The 17,759-nt window shown below is 35.9% G+C and overlaps 1 non-coding gene across 1 annotated transcript; it reads left to right on the forward strand.

The window, feature by feature from the left end:
* The first annotated feature begins 3,373 nt into the window (after positions 1-3,373).
* On the forward strand, positions 3,374-3,476 carry LOC120089549. The gene has a single exon (XR_005485225.1). It is a non-coding gene; the product is annotated as a small nucleolar RNA R71 (small nucleolar RNA).
* The last annotated feature ends 14,283 nt before the right edge of the window (positions 3,477-17,759 follow it).

The following is a 17,759-nucleotide window of genomic DNA, read 5'->3' on the forward strand; positions in this document are numbered from 1 at the left end:
GGGTCACAATTTTGAACAAACTCTCGTGCGTCCTTGAAAAGGGTGGGCCAAAAGTAACCGCATTGAAAGACATTCGTCGTGGTCCTTTGCCCACCAAAATACCCACCATAAAGAGAATTATGACACTCGGCCAGGATGCATTGTGTCTTCTCCTCTGGGACACATCGACGCAGTATAGAATCTGGGCCCTGTTTGTATAGAAATGGTTCGTCTCAGAAATAAAACTTACTGTCATGGATTAGCCGTTTCTTCTGCTGGGAATTGAAATTTTCAGGGAATTGCTTGGTGGTCAAGTAATTAACTATATCAGAATACCAAGGTTCACTGCCTTTAATTCTAAACAGGCTCTCATCAGGGAATGCGTCCTTGATGTTGTTTTCCTGGACTTGCATTTCTTGGTTTTCAAGCTTGGAAAGGTGGTCAGCCACCTGATTTTCTGTTCCCTTTCTGTCTTGGATGTCAATGTCAAATTCTTGTAGTAGTAGAACCCATCTTATCAGTCTCAGCTTTGCGTCCTTCTTGCTCATCAGAACTTGATAGCTGAGTGGTCAGTATATATGGTGGCTGATGCACCAACTAAGTAAGAACGAAATTTTTTAATACCGAATACTACAACCAACATCTCTTTCTCAGTAGTTGTATAGTGTTCCTGAGAGTCGTTTAATGTTTTGGACGTGTAGGAGATGGGATGTATCAAGTTTACCCTTTTCTGCCCTAACATAGTTCCCACTGCGACATTACTCGCGTCACACATAAGAATGAAACATTGTAACCAGTCCGGTGCTATTAACACTGGGGCTTTGTCAATGCATACTTCAAGGTTTCGAACGCGTTAGTGCAGTCATGACTGAAATGAGCCTCCAAAGAAAAGTTGTCCATGAAGACTTCCACGGTCTTCTCCAGGAAGTCAGAGAAAATGGCCATCATACAGCGTTGAAATGTCCCTGATGCGTTGCATAGCCCAAAGGGCATGCATCTGAATGCGAAAGTGCCAAAGGACAAGTGAACGTGGTCTTCTCTTGATCTTCCAGATCTATTAAAATCTGGTTGTAACCAGAATAACCATTGAGAAAACAATAAAACTCTTTACCTACAAGTATATCAAGCATCTAATCGATGAAAGGAAGAGGAAAGTGGTCCTTTTTAGTTGCTGCGTTGAGTTTCCGATAATCCATACAAATTCGCCAGCCTGTGATAGTTCTTAAAGGAATGAGTTCATTGTTGCTGTTTACTATCACGGTCGTTCCCCTTTTCTTGGGAACGCATTGAACTAGACTAACCCAACTACTGTTGGATATCGGATAAATAACTCCCGCGTCCAACCATTTCAGAATCTCCTTTTTGACCACTTTTTTCATAATGGGGTTAATCCTTCTTTGAGGCTCGATTGACCCCGTCTTCCCTTCCTCCAGCCTAATTTTTTGCATATAATAGGATGGACTTATTTCACGAATATCTGCAAGTGTCCACCCTATTGCACGTTTATGTTTCTTCAACATCTGCAAGAATGAATCTTCATTAGGCTTTGTGAGATTAGCGGAAATGATAACAGGCAATGTATTATTAGTTCCAAGAAAAGTGTATTTCAAATGTCTGGGTAACTGTTTTAATTCGAGTTTAGGTGGTTGTTCGAGTGAAGGACACATTGGTTTTGTCTACCGCTCACTCAGACTTGGCGGCTCAGATTCCTTTAGGGTTCCCTCCAACACGAGAACTTCACATACTCGAGTCTTTTCTTCAGTCAATTCAATATTGTTTAGTTGACAATCATCACTGTCTGGGAATTTTAATGCGTTGAGCACATTAAATTTCACCTCTTTATTATCCACGCGCATGTTTAGCTCACCTTTATACACGTCAATCAAAACTTTCCCAATAGCCAAGAAAGGGCGTCCAAGGATGATTGGAACCTCCCTATCTACTTCATAATCAAGAATAATGAAGTCTACTGGGAATATGAGATTGTCAACCTTCACCAAAACATCTTCAATCTTCCCTTCCGGGTACTTAATTGTCCCGACAGCGAGTTGAAGGGTGACAGAACGTCAATCCTCAATTTCTTAAAAACTGAAAGGGGCATGAGATTGATGCTCGCTCCTAGGTCGCACAACGCATGACCCACATCTAATCCTTCAATTGAATAAGGAACTGTGAAGCTCCCTGGGTCCTTCTACTTCTGTGGTAGCTTGTTGTTACTAACGCATTGCATTCCTGCGTTAGTGCTATTACTTCTTTCTCACTGACTTTTCTCTTTTTCGTCAAAATGTCCTTCAAAATCTTCACGTATGTTAGCATCTGCTCCAAAGCTTCTATGAGTGGAATGTTGATGTGCAGCTGCTTTAGGAGCTCGAGAAAGCACTTGAACTAATGTTCATCATTCTTCTTCATCAGACGCCTAGGGAATGGTGCGTTTAGAGGAATCTCCTGCTTTCCCACGTTAGACGTGCTGGTTTCCGAATGGCTTGTATTTCCTGATCCATTGAACATGTAATGCGTTATTTCGAAGGACTATTGTTTCTTGGATTCATCTTTCTTTCTGCAAGGGCTCTTCCACTCTATAACGTCACTGCGTGACATTGCTCTTTCGCATTATTATTCTTAGATGTCTTTGTATTGCTAGGTAGAATGCCTGGCTGCCTGTTTTTCTTGCAATTTGCCCCACCTGGATTTCCAGGTTTCTAATTGATGACGCTTGGCTCTTTAGCATTGTGTCGTTCTGGGCTATGTATTCCTTCAATAGGTTTTCCAGCGAAGTTCCAGAACTCGACGCGTGGCCACCTCTATTAAAGGGTTGTTGATGCTGTTGATGCGTTTGTTGATGTGTTTGTTGAAAGGCAGGCGGCGGTCCATTCTTTTGCTGATAGCTCACACCTGGGTGGTGCTCTTGCTGATTTCCTCCTGTCCAAGAAAAATTCTGATGGTTTCTCCATCCAGGGTTATAAGTATTAGAAAATGGATTATTCTTGACTGAGGGTTTTGAGGACACTCATCATGTGAGTGAAAATCTCCACATCCCACACAGGTTACCGTGGGTTGCCTAAACGCCTCCACGTGATTCACCTTCTGCTGGTTTGGTGCGTTACCTAACGTTATGTTCTGTAGAAGGCTGGTCATGGTAGCCACTTGAGCGGAGAGCGTGGCTATCGCGTTGGCATCAATAGAGTTAATGTTCTGAGATCTTCTTCTCCTGTCATTTCTTCCATCATATGTGTCATCTACCCACTCCATGTTATGTTTGGCAATGCGGTCTAAGATTTCTTTAGCTTCAGTATAGGATTTTTTCATCAGTCTTTCGGATGCTGCTGCATCTGCTGCCATCTGTGACGCCCTGTTTAGTCTGCCATAAAACGTCTCCATCTGAATAGTCAAAGGTAGTCCGTGGTTCGGGCAGTTCTTGACCAAGCCCTTGAAACGCTCCCATGCAGTGCTCAAGGTCTCAGTGTCTTCCTGTTCAAAGTTCATGATTTACCGACACCTCTTCGCGTTGGTGGTAGGTGGGAAATATTTCTGCATAAACTTTTCCACCAACTTTTCCCATGTGGTGATTTCCCCAGGCTCTAATGAACTCACCCATTGCTTTGCATCATCTCGCAAAGAATATATGATTCCTGGAGAGAAATCATATAGCACAGGGGATGCGTATTCTCTCATAGGACGCGTGCTGTTATTTGCCATCAAGATTGGGATCTGTGCAGCGTGGGCCAGTTGCTAATTTTGTTGTTCTTCCGCCATTGCTCTTTCTCTTTCTTGCTATCTGAGTAACTGTTGCCTCAACATTCGACGACATTTGGATCGATTCCTATGTCGAAAGGTCCGTTCGATCTCGGGATCGTATCTGAACTCATAAGTGTTCTCCCTGTTCATACACATTCACAAGCCTAGGCGTAGCTTGTAATACTTCCCTTAATTGAAGTGTCCCTACAACAAATACAAATGAAATTTTTGGTTAGTTCTTGTTGCTGAATCCTCGGCAACGGTGCCAAAAACTTGTTCGCTTGCTATCGTGAGATGCTTTAGGAGTGTATGAAGTAAAACAGATTGGAAGAATAAAGTCTAAATGCTGCATTCTGCCTTGATGCGTTTAAATGAATGCAACGCGTTGGGGCGTTAGTATTATGCACAGAAGGCACACAACTCCTTATAATAACGTTCAAGTTTTCCTAGATAAAACCCAAGTATAAATCTAATCTAGGTTCCTGGCAAGTCCAGGGTCGATCATAGGGATTCAGTTTCACTAACACAGATTATGCGTTGTACTTGCAGTAAGAGGTTTTTCCTAAATAAATGTGAAAGATGTATTATTTACACTAACATGCTATGCCTATGAAAGACAATACAAAAGAGTTGAGTGGAAAATGATGGATCATGTGAAAATGGAATTTAAGTAGGTAGACACGTCGATTAAAGATAATTGCACACAACTGATGTAATATGGATGAAATGGGATAGGTTGCTTATCTTTCTGTTCATGCGTTAGACATCATTCAACACTTCTCAATGCGAATAACATACAAGCCTATCTCTAGGGTGCATGCATCTACTTAGAATGCAAGAAACACCAGTAAGTCTATCTCTAGCTGTACTAGGCGTTCTACTTAATGCGGCTTAGCTATTCTTTCGAACAACTAAGTAAAGAAGCTTTCACCAAGTTATCAAGTTGGTTTAGGCGTGGGAACCGAATTATGCATGAAGTACTAATGCTTTCAACATAGGTAGAAGATAAACAATAGCAAAAGTGATGATTAAATATATGAATTTTATAAAGAATCAATGAGTCCTTACAAAGAACTATATTCAATCAAAATGAAATGGAAATGATATTAAGAGAGAAACTGAGTCAAGCCAAAGAATACAATCTCTTGTAGTTCTTTGGCTCAATCTTGTTGTGTACAATCACTTTAAAGGGCCGAGGACAGAGTATCTTTCTCAAGAATAACTTTCTCCACTCCCTGGCCGGCGGTGGTGGTGGTTCTCAGCTTCTTTGATCATCTTACACCTCGGCACAGCTTGTACAAACTAAAACTAAGTCTACAAATTTACAGAGAGTATGGAGCTTCTAATTATCTGAACTCTTGATTCTGGAGGGTCTTCAAGTATTTATAGGCGTTGGTCTCGTCCACTTAGAGGATGGGCTGCATTTAAGTCCATGCCCTGGTCAGCATTAAACTTCATGTCCTGGTTGGCCGCCCGACCTCTGGAAGCTTTTCAAACGCCGCCTGTTGCAGGTGCCCATGCTTGCAAGTGGTGATGTGACACAATCAGCCCGGAGCAATGAATCTTTTATGCATTGAATTTCCTCCGACGCATGGCTCATGTGTTAGCACGTTTCCTACGGCACTTGTGTAATGCGTTATTGTCAGTTCTTGCGTTGAAATCCTGCAAAGTAGTGCGTTAGCGACGCGATTTTTAGTGATAAACTTCTTTTACATGAAATTGCTATTGTTTAAGTAAATCCATGCGTCTCTATTAAAAATGAGGAGAGTTTATCATAAAAAAAAAAANCGTTGGTCTCGTCCACTTAGAGGATGGGCTGCATTTAAGTCCATGCCCTGGTCAGCATTAAACTTCATGTCCTGGTTGGCCGCCTGACCTCTAGAAGCTTTTTCAGACGCCGCCTGTTGTAGGTGCCCATGCTTGCAAGTCGTGATATGACATAATCAACTTGGAGCAATGAATCTTCTATGCGTTGAATTCTCTTCAACACATGGCTCATGCGTTAATGCATTTCCTGCGACACTTGTCTAATGCGTTATTGTTAGTTCTTGCATTGTAATCTTGCAAAGTAGTGCGTTAGCGCCGTGATTTTTAGTGATAAACTTCTTTTACATGAATTTGCTATTGTTTAAGTAAATCCATGCATTTCTATTAAAAAAAAAAAAAGGAGAGTTTATCATTAAAAATCCTAATTGTTCTAACTTAAGAGCAAAGTTTACAAGTTATCACCTAGACAAAACTAACCTTAAACAAAAGGTCTCTTATAAATACATTTGTTACAAATTTAATCTTTTAATTAAGAATCAATTTAATCATATTAAACTAATTAAAATATTAAACTTAATTTCTAATCTTATTAGAAAAGTGAACTTAGGTCTATGTGAATCATATTTTAGAACTATTTTAAAAAATGATTTTAACCTGAGGTTTGCATGAAATTATGAATTATTGATTTTAATTACTAACTTCATTTGATTATAACTTTTATAAAAAAAAAAATGAAATAAATTAAAATCATTCAATTGTATTTAATTGACATACTTAGTAAATTATAACAATTATAAATTGCCTAAGGTAATGTCATGCTTCATGCAATTCCATTTCATTACTAACTATATATAACAATTATATTATAATGTAATGAAATAATTAATAACATTCATCCATACATACATGAAACTATATATTATAACACTTATAATATAAATAATGCATGACAATGTTATTAATACATGTAAACATATACTATAACACTTATATTATATGATGCATGAGCATACTATAAAATAAAACAATGCAACCATATATTATAGCATTTATAATATAAATGATGGATGAAATTAAATGCATAACCTATGGTGGGATTTTTACTATATGGCATACATTATGACATAATAATAAATATAAATCATATATCAAAAGCATAATTTTAAAAAAATATATTGAATCGGAATTGGACACTTAAATAATTAATTAAATTAATATAACACTTATATTGATTTAATTTAATTAAAAAACCTAACTATAACAAATAAAAGTCAACCGATTTGAAACAAATGAACCGGACCTTGAACCGCTTGAACCGAACCATCCACCAGCAATCTCTCTACAGAGATCTCTTTGCAAACGTTGAGCGATCTTTTAGTAAATGCTAAGCGATATCTTAGCAGTGATTTCTTCCTCATTGCAGTGTTGCTTTGTTTTTCCTCCGAAACTCACCGAAAACACCACAAACGACTCAAAACTTTAAATTACAAACTCGATCGCAAACAATTAGGCCCAAAACAGGGGCCCTTACAAATCAATTTGTAAATTGAAAGCCAGAAATCTAAACTGACCAATCTCGAAAACATCCAATAGATTATAAACCAATCACATTCACAAACATTCATCACATGAACATATACAGAATGCTACCCACCAATTCTGTAAAAATCATTCTAAAAATTTGAAAACTTTTGGGCCAAAAAAAACTCCGCTTTGATACCAATTAAAGAAATTGGTGAAGTTCCTTGAGTGAAAATGGGGATCGGACTAAAATCCCAAATTTTATAGGTTCAAAAATTTTACAGAAAAGTACAGAATAATATGCATTTAATGACAAAATACAACATGTTGAAAAATAATTAAGAAAAAGAAATAAGGAGACGGAAACTAAACCTTGAAGAACCCTTCTTCAGGTATTTTCTTTCTCCGAATCTATCACGAACAAACTCAATCCAAATGGTCACCACCACGAAAAGAGCCTCATGTATTCTCTAATGGGATGATAATCACTAAAGAGTTGTGGTGTGGACTCTTACATTTTTGGAAGAGAGGAAGTGATTGAGAGGAAAAACTTTTGTCTCCTTTTTAATTGTGTAAATCTATTAAGCACTACACTCGCACATGCACTAAATAGAGAGAAATAGAGGAATGAAGTTACAACTTCCTCCCAAAACTATTTTCAAAATAAATTAAAAAAAAATTAATATATAAAGATATGATAACTACCTTATCATATAATATATATTAAACTATATGTTATATCTAATATAACACATAACCTATAGTTTAATATTGTACAAATACAATATAACCTATAGTTTTCATTCTCTCAACAATGCATGATATTTAATATAAATCCTATTTATATTGAACTTAATTATTTGAATCCAATTCACATAATTAATATTTGAATCAAATTCAAATATTTATTTCCTCTCAAATAATGTATCAAATACATTATAGTAATTATATCATATATAATTAAGTTATATTAATTATATCACATATAATTAATTCCCTCAATTAAGTTGAACAATTCACATAAATCCAAAATTGATTCTCATTTAATCCCTGTTGAGCTACAGAGGGGACCTTGTTGGGGTTGATGCCCTAAAGTCTTGTGTCCTGTAGTTTGTAAACAGTTTGTACGAACGCGTGTGATGTATAATATATGATATTTTACTTCACTTCTTGATTTTGCTCAGTTGAATGTTTTATTTGTTTCAAACCAATAAACCTAAAATCTCTTGTTGTCTGTATGTAACTTAAGCATATATGTGATGACATACAAGTGGATCATGTCTTAAGTGATAACCAAAATGGTCTGTAGTTTATGGATATAGGAGCGAAACCTTATCCTAACAACGCTACGAATACAACACACTTTGTGGAATAGTTGCAAGTGTTGTAACTTGTCACAGATGGTCTGATCCTGATCATTCGTGCAGGGGACATGCGAGCGGGGGCGTCCTATATATGATATCAAACTATAGGTTAAGAATGATTATAGTGGTTATGAGATAATTGGCCGAGTATTTCACCGGAATCGTGCGAAAGTAGGAAGATCGAATTCAGTTCTTGTAACTGAAGAATAAAGTGAAAATTGTTTTCATTTTTTACAAACACGAAAAAGAATGCAAGAAAAATTGCTCACGGTGTGAAAGTATACGATTGCTTAGTGTTGAGAGCCTATGCGATAGCTCCCATCATCCTAAATGATCGCACACCCGCGTACTAAACGATCACCCACGATATCTAAACGATCGCTTACGATTTGCTAGACGATCGCTTAGCTAAACCTACATGATCGTGTACCTTTTTCTAAATGACAAGCACCCGACTATACGATAGTCTTATACCTGTCTCTTATACACATCTAGATGTGTATAAGAGACAGGCGTAGAGGAGTTCGCTTCCACTAGACTGAGTTTGATTGAAGATTGTCTTCAACTCGTACGTTTACTCGATCTTTTGTATTTTAATTGTTAAATCATGCCAGTAATTAGTTTTACAATGCATATTTGTTTGTTAGAATATATGTTTGGTAATTCTGTCACAATGAAAACGGAAAGATTTGCTTCCGCTCATGGGTACTTTTGTTTAAGCGTTCCTTTAGACCTCATGGACTTGTAGATTGAAACTCCAATGGTATTTGAGTATTGATTAAACTCTTTAATTAAATTATTCAACATCCATTATCTGTCGGACATTCCACTAAAGACTGACAACCGCACTCTTCGCACTACAGATATATTTCTGTGTCCATTTGATATAATCAATCAACAATGCGATGACACTTCACAAATTACTCGTAAGTACAGTTAGGCCAAAATTACCGTTTTGCCCCTGTAGTTACATCTAACTCCTTAAATACCATAAATCCCTCTAATGAACAATAAACCATAGTCCAACTATAAATAAATATCTTTTGGGTCAGGAGAAGGTGTAGCGCCACATTGTTCAAGCCTTGGAATCAATCCTTAAGGGATCAATTTATCTACTTATCCCAACCTTGGGGAAGGAGTGAATTTCATCTTGTGTAGCTGTGTTCCCAACTCCCCCAATCAGATGAACCCTCAAAAGGATCCGTTCGTGTCTTTAACTTAACAAAGGAACTTAAACACTTCTCAATGTTTAAGCCACATTAATTTTATCTCTAAGACGCATGCATAAGTTAAACAAACAAAAGGTGGTCTTTATTTCTAAAGCCACTACTTTTCCTATTTAATGATTTCCACAGCCACTTACTCTCTCAAGTAATTAATTATTTCTGATTTCCACAGCCACTTACTCTCTCAAATAATTAATTATTTTTACTTAAATCGATTGATCATATGGATTTAAGCAATAAAACTTTTGCACACATTAAACAAGATGAACTTCTACATATGCAAAACTTGTTAGAATGTAGATTTATTCTTTCCAACCCATTAAGAACTTATGTAATCATTATGGATAAGGATAAGCACATGGATGGATGAGAGATGATAAAGATCATTATTTGTATTAAGAATGAACTATAAACACATTGTCAATATCTCAATACAAATTCGGGAGAGAACATAAAAATGGATTAAAAAAGTTTGATTAGAGAAATGAAAGTGTCAAATCACTAGTCACAGTCTCCTGCTTCCTTTGGCTATCATGTTCAGCTCACTATATTAATGCTGAAGAGTGAAAGATGGATTTCTCCATTGTCTTCTCCTCTTCAAAAACTCAAGAATTTCTTCTTTAGCACCATAAGAAGAAGAAGAGCCAGAGAATCGGGAGGAGAATAAGGAATTCCGAAGAAGTAGAAGAAGTTCAAAGTGTGCAAGACTTGATCTTTTTATAGTTTCACTTGAACGTTCTTCAGAGCTCTCTCTAATGATCACTTTACAATTAATTTCATACCCTACTCCGTCACTTTTCCTCAACTGATCAATTCATCATCTCTCTCGCATCCCTTTCAAATCAACTTCCAACTTGCACTTTAATTAGAAATCTCACCGGCCATGCTTTTATCATCTTCTTGCTGCATACTTCTTTTCAACACATGATTCTGATTTCATCGCATGGTTTTGTTTATCTATCTTCTTATGCGTTCATATGTTCCAGCATAAGCTTTCTTTGACAAGTTTTGATCTGTTGTATTCCAATTCCTAGGTTTTGAGGTTAGAATCGTAACATTTCAAGATAGTTTTACAAGTGTTAAATGCAAGGATGGTTTTTTTTGCATGATTTTCTTCTCAAGTTAATATATCTTTCACTAAAATTTGCTAATTATTTAATTAAGAAGCCAACAATAATTTGTACTTCTACAAGTTCATATTTATAACCATTTATTGATAATTCTAGTATTGGACCCCATACATCACTATGAGCAAGTTGTAAAGGATATAAGGAAATAATTTGTGATGGAGAGAAAGGAAGTTTATGTATTTTCCCATACAAGCAACATTCACAGAGACATAATGGTTTAGTACAAGTAGATAAATGAGGAGATTTAAGGACAGAGTTTAGAACTTATAGATGGGAATGGCCTAACCAGTTGTGTCAGAGGGAAAAGAAGGTGGAAGTAACAAAGGATCTTGATGGAACATGAGCAGCTGATAAACTTTTTAAAGGTATAAATGGATAGAGTCCACTTATACTAGGGCTTTGGTGCAAAACTTTGCCCATAAGTTTGTCCTCAATAACAAAATTATTAGCATCAAAGGTTAGCAATGATTGTCCACACATAGTTTATGAACAAACAAGAAGTTTGTAAAAGTGTAAGGAACATAAAAAAGATTAGAAAGTGTGAAGGAGGATTTAAGAGAGGAAGAAAGAGCACCCTAACCTGTCTGAGAAAAAGAGCTTGGCCATTGCCAACAGTAATATTAGCTTCTCCATTATACACATTTGAGATAGAGAGATTGTTCAAGTTCGAAGTTATGTGTGCATTACAACCAGAATTAGTCAGCGAAGAAGAACCTTGAGTGTTCTGCGTAGTGAGATACTGGTAATTCTGAGTAGCTACCATTACTACTAATTATCACTGAAGTTAGGAGAAAAACCACTGAAATTAGAAGGAAAGCCTCTTCTTCGGCTTGAGTTCTGAGAAGGTCAAAAAGTAAATCTTCCTCTCCTAGCGTTACCTCTTCCATGACCTTTGCCTCTCTGAGAATTGGAATTAGATCCATTAAAGGATTGGTTTGATCGAAAATTACCAGCAGAATAACTAGTCGAGGCAGCAAACGTAGCAGTAGGCTGAACAGTGAGATATTTGCATTTAGAATGCTTAACCAGAGCAGATTCTTCTGATTTCATTAGAGTACGAAGTTCAGAAAATGAAACTGATTGCATGTGAGATCTCATCAACGTACAAAAGGTATTATATTCCTTCAGAAGACCAATAAGAGCGTAAATCAGCAGATTTTCATCATTAACAACAATCGGGACGTTTGCAAGTTTATCTTAAATCTCTTTAGTTCTCTTGACATAAGAATCAGTAGATTCATCGATCTTTTTCAAAATGTTAGTAAGAGAGTTAGACAAATCGTGTTTTTCCAAGGTAGTCCATACCTCATGTGATGAATTGCAACCAACGATGTAGGCTAAGGCTTCAACAGATAAAGTCGTATTAATCAAGGTCATGAGCGCATTATCCTTAGCAAGCTAGTCTTCATATAGAGGATTAACAGTAGATATCGAAGATGATGAAGCTTCAGAGGTTGATGATTGTGTAGAATTTAACAAAGAAGTAACTTTTTACGGTGGAGCTGGATTTGAAACTTCCACATGACATAATTGGTTGAATCCAGGCAAATCAAGATGAGATTACATATGCTTGTGAGTAGAAAAAATGGAGACTGAAGTTCTTTGGTAAAAGATGAAGAGGAAGAGGAAGCCATGGATCAAAAAGGAAAAAAAAAAAAAAGAGTGACGCGAGTCAGTTATTGTCCGATACCATGATTTAATATGCAAGATGATAATGAGAAAATTGATAGGACCAAATAATATATCAACAACCCACTAGGATCATCTCTAACACAATCAACTAAACAATAGTACTCCAATATACCACAAAGTAATCACCAAATAATCACCAAGCAATGAATCAATAATGAACAGAAATAAACCATAAAATTTTGGAAGACTAAAAGCAAATAACACACACGAATTATACGTGGAATACCTCTTTAATGTGAAGAGTAAAAACCACGGGACTTATGAGGAGTCCACCCTTGTCGACTTCTCTTATTATGATAAAATTGAGAGAAAAGGAACTCAAATCAGTCATACAAAGATTTGCAACCTACTAATACTTTCATATGTTAGAGATCAACAATTGAGAGATAAAAGAATGAAAAATATCACCCGGTTTTACATTTTTTTACGGTAGCAATTGCAGACAACCAGAGCTCGAACGATGATCCAACTGTTCAAAATGAGTGCCTATATGTCCCTAACAGGCTAACCAAAATTCTACGTGATCCAATAGTTAAAACTTCAGCAATCGACAACTTTATAGAAGTTGCCGCTGAAAAACCAAATTGCACTGCTCTCCCTTTGTTTCTCTTCGTTTTCTGTCTCTTTTTTCATTCTCCTCCTCCTTAGGTCATACCCATATCATAGAAACTAATCTAGGGATTTCAAGATGAGCAAATAAAAAATTAGCCCCAATTGGGCTAAACAAATAACCTAACATTTTTGGCTCACAAAACACAAATTTAAAAGAAAATGAAGCCTTGCTTGTGCAACAAGTGGGCTGGACACTCACAACAATATCCCCTTCCACCCAACATGAGGAAGACATAATCACATCCATGATCACTTGAACTTTATCCTAAGAAGCTTACTACAAAGTTCAATCTTGTTTCCAGAATCTACCTTAGTCAACATATCTGCACTATTCTTATCGGTGTGGACTTTCTTCAGATTCATTATCTTCTCTTCAATTACATTTTATAGCCAATGATATCTAATGTCAATGTGTTTAGTACGAGCATGATACATTGAATTCTTGTTCAAATTCATAGGACTCTGACTACCACAAAATATTACATACTCACATCGCTTCAAATCCAACTCTTCAAGGAACTTTTTAACCCATAACATCTATTTGCTTGCTTCCCTGTTGCAATATACTCTACCTCAGTTGTGAACAATGCTCACATTTTTGTAGCTTGGATTGTCATGAGATGGCTCTCTCTGAAAATGTAAACACATAACCTGAGGTAAGCTTTCTATTATTAAGATCATCTGCTATGTCTGCATCAGTATATCATTCAAGTATAGGTTTGCCACCTCCATAACACAAACTTAATTTGGAGGTATCTTGCAAGTATCTGAAGATTCACTTCACTACTTTCCAGTGAATCTTATCTAGATTGGATAAAAAAACGATTCATTAAACTGACTGCATGTGTAATATCAGGTCTAGTATACACTATAGCATACATCAAAGAACCAACATAAGAGTAAGGAATAGATGATATAATTTCTTTCTCCTTCTCTATTGTAGGACAAGCTCTCTTACTTAGTTTGAAGAGGTTTGCTAGTGGTATACTCACAGGCTTAGCATGCTTCATATTGAGCCTTTCAAGCACCCGTTTAATATACTTCTCTTTGGAAAACCACAATTTTTTAGCTTTCCTATCACAAGCAATCTCCATACCTAAGATTTGATTTGCAGGACCCAGATCTTTCATGTAAAATAACTTGGACAAATCTTTCTTCAAATTTTGTATCATATTTGCATCTCGTTCAACTATCAAAATATCATCTATGTATTAAACAAGAATGATGAAGTTACATGTAGGGAACTTTCTAAAGTATACACAAGAATCAGGTGTAGTTCATTTATAACCATTGTTTATCATAAATGAATCAAATTTTTTGTACCACTGCGTTGGTGCCTATCTAAGCCCATAGAGACTCTTCCTCAATTTGTAAACAAGTTTATCTTTCCCTTTTTCTTTAAATCTTTTAGGTTGCTCCATTTAGATCTCTTCATGCAAGTCACCATGTAAAAAAGCATTTTTTACATCAAGTTGCTCTACAAGATCAAAACTTGCCGCTAAACCTAACACTGTTCTGATAGAGGTCATTTTGATCACTAGAGAGAATATCTCATCAAAGTCAATGCCCATTTTTCGGTTGCATCTCTTAACCACTAATCTGGCTGTCTTACTATCTTCTCATCATCCTTCTTGCTGAAAACTCATATGTTTCTCAAGACTTTCTTACCCTTGGAGGCTTCACTAACTCGTAGATTTCATTCTTTTCTAGGGAATTCATCTTCTTCTTCATTTTATCGAGCCACTAGTCTTTTTCCATCATGAGACAAGACCCCTTGATAGTTCTTTGGTTCTCCATCTTCACTAACTAGAATGAACTCTCAGCTTATATACCTTGTTGAAGGTTTATGCTCTCTGTGGACCTTTGAGCCTGTGTACCTTCCACTTGGGAGATAGGTTGCTCCCCCTGCTCATGAACTTCTTCATGAATCACTTCCTCATGAATTTCTCGTCAAGATCATTATCATCAACATGATCTGATACATTTAACATCAAATTGTATCTCACCAACATCATCGTGTACATCATCAACATTCTCATTTATCGACTAAACAACATAAGAAGTAGAAGTAGATATTGGGTTGTATGTCCTAAAACTTGTAGTCTGTAAACAGTAAATATATATGAAGTTTATTCAGACAAATGTTGTTGAATGAAAATGAATTGATTGTTTAATAACTATAAATCCAATAAACTACGAATACTTGGCTATTATCAAGAATACTTGGATTTTATGTGAAGACATAAACTAGATCAAGTTCAAGTAAAATAGCCTAAACAATCTATAGTACTTGGATTAAGTTGGATACCTATTTTTGAAGATACTATTGAATACGACCCGCTTTATGATCATTACAAATGTTGTAAAATGTCATAAACGATGTGATCAGTTCATCCATGTAAAGACATTTGAGCGGGGGTGTTCTACACGATGATATTGTGTAAGACTGACCACGAAATAATCACTATTACGTATTAACACTGTTTACTGTTAACACTAATTAATTTCACTTCTTGATGATCTAGAAAACTTGATCTAAATCTTGAGTTGTCTATGAACTCCTGTTTATTCCGAATTGTCTCTTGATCTGCATAGGTGAGGGTAAGCTCAGCAACGTTGCTCAATATGCCTCCTATTTTAAGGATTAGACCGGGTAGATAGCTAGGGACATATAATTTACAAGATGGAATTCACTCCTACCCATTCTCGTGATAGTAGAAATGTTGTTCCCTTAAGGATTGATCTTGGGTCTTGAACAAGGGGCCTCATCCTCTCGCTGGCCTGAGAAGGAATGGATTTAGTGATTAAGATCCTAAATCAATATTTCATTAGAGAGATAGTGGTACCTAAGGAGAAAAGATGTAACTTAGGGGTAAAATGGTAATTGACCTAGCTGAGATTACGAACAACCTGTGAAGGATCAGTTTATCGATGACGGTTATATCAAATGGACACAAAATATATCTACAGTGAAGGGAGTGCAACTATAGGCTATAGTGGACAGTCCTATTAGTTAAAGAATGTTGATTAACTAGGTTAAAGAGTTTGGCCCGTTAGTCTCGAATCGTTGGAGCCCATAATCTGTAGGTTCATCGGATCTCCTTGCTAGCTCACTACGGACAAAATTTAAGAACTAGATGAAGTGGGAATTTGAAATGTTCAAATTCAGCCTTTAGAGGAAATTGTATTTTCTATGAGATATAATTTACAATTAACTATTTTTGGGAGTATATTTTATATAAGATATTAAATAAAATATTAGCATGAAAGTGTTTTAAAAATTGATTAATATGATTAATCAAAATTAGGTGTCAAAGACAATTTAATATGTGACATTAAATTTATTTATTTTATTGAAATTGTTTTAATTAAATAATTTCTAAAATATGAAAAATGTATTTGATTTATTATAAATTTACTTTAATACAAAATTAGTTAGTAGAAAAATCCAATTGTTGGATTTTCCTTCTAACTAAGTGGGTTTTGAAGTGTTTCATGCAAAACTTGATATCTAATTTTCATGCTAATGGAGTTTGAGGTGGAGGTCATGCAAGAAGAGTTTTTACACGTTTTTTGTTTATAAAAAGTTTTTGATTTTCAAATGCTAAAAACTTATGCATCCTTGGATTTTGACCATAATCTTCCACAAAATCTCTTTTACTCTCCAAATTATTAAGTGAAATAATCTATCTTTCACAAAAAGTTCGGTCCCATAACTGAAGAAGGGCGGGGATTTACCGTTGGTGGTGCCGATTGTTCACGGATAGGAAGATTCTTGTGGAGACTACAAATGTTGTATTTCTAACCCTTTTGCATGCTTAATCCTAGTTCATTAATGTAATTAAAGTGTTATTGATCAATTGCTTCCGTTGTGCATGCTGTTCAATAGTAGAATCATTAGTAATATAAAAAAAAAAAAAAAAAAAAAAAATTGAAGTAGAAGTGTTTCTTATGCTCAGAAGATCTCAACCCTTCTCGTGCTCAAAGAATACTACATCTTTGCTTCTCACTATCATCTTCTTTTTTGGATCCTAGAGCGCGTAACCATACTCTTCATCCCCAAACCCAACAAAAACACATGGATTGGTCTTCAAATCAAGTTTTGACTTCTGTTCTTTATGTTAGGTTATATGTCCTAAAACTCGCAGTTTGTAAACTTTATATTTCTATTTACAATAAAGATGTTATTAAGATTATTTCAATAATGTTGTTATTGAACATATAAATTGCATTTATAGATTCCTAAATCTAATAAACTAACGAACCCATGGCTATAACATGAATACTTAATTTTATGTATAGACATAAAAGAGGATCAAGTTTTAATATATAGCCAAAATAGGCTATAAGTATATGGATAAGATTGGGTACCTTATCCTGGGGACATTATGGACGTGGCCCGCTTTGTATATTAATACAAACGATGTGATCCCAAAGTCGTTCATGTGAAAACAGCAAGTGGGAGCATCCCATACAAAAGATGTTTGCATTTGGACCATGAAATAGTCACTTTTCTTTATAACGACTGTTTACTATTAAAATTGACTATTTCAATTCGATGACCTAAGGCAACTCGATCTCGATCTTAAGCTAACTATGAACTCCTATTTATTCGAAATTATCCATTAATCTGCATGGGTGAGAGTGGCTCAATATCACCACTTAATAAGCCTCCCATTTTAGAGGTAAAATCGGGTAGATAGCTGAGGACATAGCTTTGCAAGATGAAATTC

Source organism: Benincasa hispida, chromosome 10 (genome assembly GCF_009727055.1).
Source record: "Benincasa hispida cultivar B227 chromosome 10, ASM972705v1, whole genome shotgun sequence".
NCBI classification, from domain to species: Eukaryota; Viridiplantae; Streptophyta; class Magnoliopsida; order Cucurbitales; family Cucurbitaceae; genus Benincasa; species Benincasa hispida.